This window comes from Cynoglossus semilaevis, chromosome 19 (genome assembly GCF_000523025.1).
Source record: "Cynoglossus semilaevis isolate Cse_v1.0 chromosome 19, Cse_v1.0, whole genome shotgun sequence".
Classification (NCBI taxonomy): domain Eukaryota; kingdom Metazoa; phylum Chordata; class Actinopteri; order Pleuronectiformes; family Cynoglossidae; genus Cynoglossus; species Cynoglossus semilaevis.
Window position 1 is genome coordinate 13,250,999 of NC_024325.1, and position 5,765 is coordinate 13,256,763.

General features: G+C 39.9%; 1 protein-coding gene across 3 annotated transcripts in view; it reads left to right on the plus strand.

Annotated features, from left to right (window-relative positions):
• Nucleotides 1-5,765, plus strand: part of zbtb16a (zinc finger and BTB domain containing 16a) — a 155,153-nt gene that overhangs the window by 134,007 nt on the left and 15,381 nt on the right. The window lies entirely within an intron of this gene.

Below are 5,765 nucleotides of genomic sequence, written 5' to 3' on the forward strand. Positions count from 1 at the left end.
AATATTAATATTATTTTTGATTTACTATACAGTGCACACCAGCGGGTGATTAATCCTCCACCTGTTTACATCAGTGAGTCTCTGGTGAACTAGCCCAACTCTGCTGCTGCTGCTGCTGCTGCAGCAATTCTGCTCAGCAAATTACTCATCTCTGCTGCTCATGCTTGAATAAGCAGTTGCGGTGGATTTGCACTTTATTGTGTCTGTTGCTTTATTTAAAGAGTGCCCTGAAAGTCCTGTGTGTGTGCTTAAAAAAAACGAAAAAAAGAGCAGAAGGGGCAGCCGATGTGATCTGGGACCACACGGTGGAAGAAGTGGTCGGTACCCTGACCACACCAGCTCACTGGTTCCATCCCAGTCTCTCTGGAGTTTGCTGGTTTCTCCCACTGTTTTTCTATTCTCTCTCTGGAGTTTGCTGGTTTCTCCCAGTGTGTGCATGGGTTTTTTCTATTCTAGTTTCCTCCAACAAAACAACAAAAAAAAAAATCAATGGCAATGATTAATTCTACTTTTCTGTTGCAAAAGAATTATATATTTTTTTTAAAAAAGAGTCAGGCATAGGGGTTTCAAACTCCTGGCCCAAGGGCCGACTGCGGCCTGTGAAGCAGCTACATCTGGCCTTCGACAAGATGTCAATAATAATTTAATTTTGTCCATAAGAAGTTTTTTTTCTTTTCTTTTTTTTCTTTGATGAAGTTTTTAGATAATTAAAGAGGCTTTAGTCGGTGGTTAAAGACTAAGAAGCAAATTATACGCAGTATTTAAAATGAAATACTTCTTTCTTTTTCCAAAATATCTTTTTTCTGTCCAATCACATGACCGTGGCAGTAGTGACTCTCAGCTCGTCTGAGTGGGAGACATTGATCTAGACTTTTTTTTTTCTCAAGTAAAAAGAAAAAAATTAGGACATCCGTATATATTGTTTGCAAAATTAAAAAAATGCTTTACGCTCTGACAGAACTGAGCTGTCAAATACGACTTCATATAAACATATATATATCTATATACACACATACGTATATACACACACACGTGTGACATTTGCATTAGACAACAGCGGTGCATCTTGTCTCAGCCCTCTACGTTTACATTACGGCTGTAGCTGAATAAATAGTATTTTTCCAGGTCAATGAAATGAATAAATTCAGCCTCAGTCAGTCAGTCAGACAGACAAAGCTCATTTACAGTGATCTTTAACTGTTTTTCTCCCCTCTCTCTCTCTCTCTCCCCGCGTTGCTGTAGCTGTTGTTGTTTTTCTTTAGTCCGACAGTAATTCTCTGTGTGCTGCCTCTCCACTCAGGCGAGGCCGGGATACTAATACACTGATGGATGTGGCTATTCAGAGAGGAGAGGAGAGAGAACACACACAAACACACACACACACACACACACAGTACAATGACAGAATATGAAAACATGGAAATGAATTCCATTTCAGCAGCGGAGGATGGCGGCGCCTTCTCTTTTTTTTTTTTTTTTCTTTGCCCCCTTTTTTCTCTCTCCTTTTCCCTCACCCAGCTGCCTGTCTGCGACCTTAAATAACAGTCTCACTGTCAGAGCCGATTTAGCTCACAGCCCCGCAGATAAATATTTGAAAGGAAAGGCTGCGAGATGAGAGCAGTCGTCCCTATTTACAAGTCAGGAGAATTTAGCATTAGTGTGTGATGCTGTTGCTGGTGCTGGTGCATGCTGGGAGCTGAGAGCTGAGAGGAGGCTGCAGGTGTGAGCAGTGTACAGTAGTGGACATGTGGGCTATTTTTGGGATGCTACAGGATATAGGTTTATTTATTTTTAATCTCTCGTCTGTCTTCTGTTTTCATATGTTATTTTTGATTATTTTCATTGTTTTAATTATGCAGCATAACTGTATTTTTCTGATTGACATATATTGCTAGCTTTAAGCTATTTGTTTTGGCTCATTTTTTAGGTATAACATAACCTTGGCTAAATGTCCTTGAACTTTCAGGAACTAAATCTAATTTCTTTCCTAACCTAGTTTTAAGTTTTAGTTTTACTAATATCTCAGGCCAACCGTTAACAATTTATGGTTACGTTTAATTACGTTTTATTGATAAAAAATAGATTTCAGCAATTTTTTAACACGTGTATCATCCGCAAAACGAACTTGACTAAAGTTTACTCTTGCTTAATCTTAGCTCTTTTGAGAAGCAAAGTATAAACAAAGAAACTTTTCACATTATAAATATGAAGCGATCTTTTGTCCTAGTAATAATAGGACTAGATTTTCTTTTTAATTGTTTGCTGGGTTCGATGTGCAGTAGCTGTTCTAGCCACCAGCAGCAGAGCAGCAAAAACGTGCTTGCATCTCCTGCGTCCATTAAACACGGCAGAGAACACAGGCAGCGGTCCACCACCGACCAACAGCAAATGTCACCTCTGATGCTGCACACGAGGCTCAGCAGCCTCAGCTTTGAACCCGGTCTGGCAGCAGGCGTGACTTAAATCCCAACGAGGCGGACGTGAAAGAGCATACGCTTAAATATGATTCTGTGGAGCCTGGTTTGTCTTGTTGCCGGGGCGGGGGTTATGAAGTCTGCAAACTGACGCAGCAGCCGTCCTCATCATCGGTACCAGGAATAGTTCCTTAACGTATTCTCTGAAAAGTGGAAGTGGTGTGAAGGTGTTCCTTTACATGCACACTTTGATGTGAATAATCCTATTCACAGCTCGTGAATGAAAGGAGAGGCTGAACTGATCCGTCTGACAGACTGACGCTAATAAGTTTACATTCCTACTATTTATAGTTTACACAGATTATTATGGGCTATAAAAACTAACCCTTAATAAAATATCCTTCTCTGTATAAGTATTATTACTCTGACCGGGTTTTACTCTTTAAAGCGAACTAAATGTTTCCTGTTCCCTTTTAATTATTTTGATCTATTCTTCATCTTTTTGCTAAATTGTAGTTTTCTCTTTCGCTGAAACATGCTTGATGTTTGAGTCATTTCTGGGCTAGGCTTCAGGTCAACATGCTTGATGTTTGAGTCATTTCTGGTCTAGGCTTCCTTTACTTTTTTCCAGGCTAATAGATCATTGCTGTTTTTAACAGTTTATTGCTCCTTTTAAATTATTTTTTATCTTTGGCTTCGGGGTTAATTGTAAGCTTATTGTTTGACTATAATTTTAGCATTTTCAGGCAAGTTTTGTTCAGTAATTAGTTGTTGTTTTTTTTACTTAAATATTAGTGTTTTAGTGAATTCTGGGCTTTTGCTTTGGCTAATTGTTTGCAAGAACTTTAATTTTTTTTTACAATATGGAATATTAAATCCTTGTTGTGTTCAAGGTAGTTTGGGAGTTCATTTTAGGCTAATATTTTTAGCTGTTGGTCAATCTTGCCATTTCTGCCAAACTCTTAGCATTTGTCACTGTGTTTTGCCTTGTGTATTTTTTGTTTCGTTTACTCATCACTGTTCATTTGCTGCCTTTCAGTAATTTCTGGACTAACGCTTAGAAAGGTTTTACAAACTATACGCATTGCTGTAGCAATTTAACTTTTAGATACATTTACATTTTTACCAAATTTCCCCAATTCCGTTTTCTATTTCTGACCCATAATCAAGTGCAGGACCTGCCTCTGTTATTTGTCCTCGTGTAAAAAAAAACCAAAATGTTTCCGTTTAATTTAATTTTGGTGGTTTTTTGTTGTTGTTGTTGCACTAAACTTTGGCAGCTGTTGCTGCACAAAAAGTAATGAAAGGATAGAAGCGGCAAATCAGCAGTGTCTTTTTGGTTCTATCACCAAAACACGGTTGCACTTAAGTGAAAGTGGTGTGTTATTTAGTGTCTATGTTCCTGTGTTTACTATAATCCTCAGAAATGAAAACAGGAGTCAAGCGCAGCAAGATCTTCCGTGTAAACACCAAGATCTCAATTTCCGAGCCCCGGAAGCCTAATTTTAATGGACGTAGCGCTGCATCTCATCAAGAACAGAAAGCTTTCACGACACACGCGGCACTGTTATTGGTTGAATCACCATTCGGTTGTATCAACTGACAACAGAGAGCAGCAAAAAGCACTTTTATGGGCATTCATTATGTGAGCTTCATTTTACCTGTCTGAGAGCTTATCTTCTGAAAGCAGCCCCGCGCTCGCTCGGTGCTGACACTGGATCACCGTTCACGACGGAAAGATGAGGATAGAGGAGGAGAGAAGAGAGAGGCTTTTTAATAGTGTTAATTTCAGCATCTTAATCTGTTTTTTTTTTCCTCATCAATTCCTTCTTATACTTTCATTCACGTGTAGTTTAATCAACACTTCATCAACACACAAATCACTGTCCAGGATATTACAACCATGTCATGGACTGGGTGTAAGAGAATACTGTAGCTGTGGCAGGATGTAGTTGGAGAGTTGTGGAACGCATGTTCTGTGGAATCGTGTAAAGTTATCTTTTATGATAAGGATAATATTCATAATAAAAAGATAAAGCTAATGAAAAGCTAATAGTTTGCCCAAAAATTGTTAAATTTGGTAGAGGATAACGCATGCTTAGTTGGTCAAATTAGCAAAAAAGCTAAACGCTAACAGAAGATACAAATCAAAGATAACTTTAAGTTGGCAAAGAAAAATAGAATTTGTTATTAATGTCAAAATTGACACTATTTGTGCTTAAATAGAAAAACAACAAGGCAAAGGTCAAAGGCAACAGGACATTTTTCAAAAAATCCACAAAATTTGCTTAAAAAGATTTTTGGAAAACGTGTAAAATTTTACATCAAGATTATAGACAGTTTGCAAAAAGACAACATAAAAAAGTGACTAAACACGTCCTAAATGATTGCCAAACGGAGTCGGAAGTTCCCAACAATAACTAAAAAGAGCTAATGCTATATTTTTTTTTTTTAGCCGCGCTGAATGTTGCAACCTTACATCCAGCACTGAAATATCTCAGCCGTGGATATAAATAGCAGAAAAAGCTAATGTTTTTTACTGGATGATAACCAAAGGCATAGATCTGGAAAGTGCTTGAAAAGTGCTTGAATTTGGCCTGGGGTTGAAGGTGTACCACATCTACATGTACAGTCTGTGGATGAACACCCAAATACACTGTGGGCTCGTAACACCAGCAGCTGTGCTACACTCAGACACACACACACACAGATGCACCGTGTGTCTTTACAGAGCAGACCTTCATTAATATTCTGTTGTTGTGCTCTGTGTCTGTGTGTAAGTGTCTGTGTATGTGAGGGTTTTTTTTTGTTTTTTTTTAACTTGGAGCCAATTTGCTGTCTGCCGCGGCGGAGTGTTTTGTGTTCGCAGCTGTATTTGATAGTGCCATACAGCCAGAGAGAGAGAGAGAGAGAGAGAGAGAGAGACTTCTGATGATACTGGCAATGATGGAGCTCCGTGATTTACCGCCTCTTACCGTATATAATGAACGCCCCAGGTGCCAGTGGGCACCCTCTACAGAAGGTCTACGGGGAGTCCAGGGAGGTAATGGGGGGAGGAAGAGGAAGAGGAGGAGGAGGAGGAGGAGGGTGTATGTAAATATAAACGTGTAGGGTTTTGGTGGTGGTCAGGAGACGCAGGTGGCGCTGCTCGGGGGCACCCATGGGTCCACTCAGCGCACAGCCTGTGGTTCCACCTCACTGTGCCGGCTCCTCATCTGTGGCCTCGCTGCCATGTGGTCACACCGGAAGAAAGAGAAAGGAAGGACAGATGGAGAAAGGAAGGAAGAAAGGATGGATGGAGAAAGGAGGAACGGACTTGTCCTCGTTTCCCTCCTCCCCCCTCACCCCCCA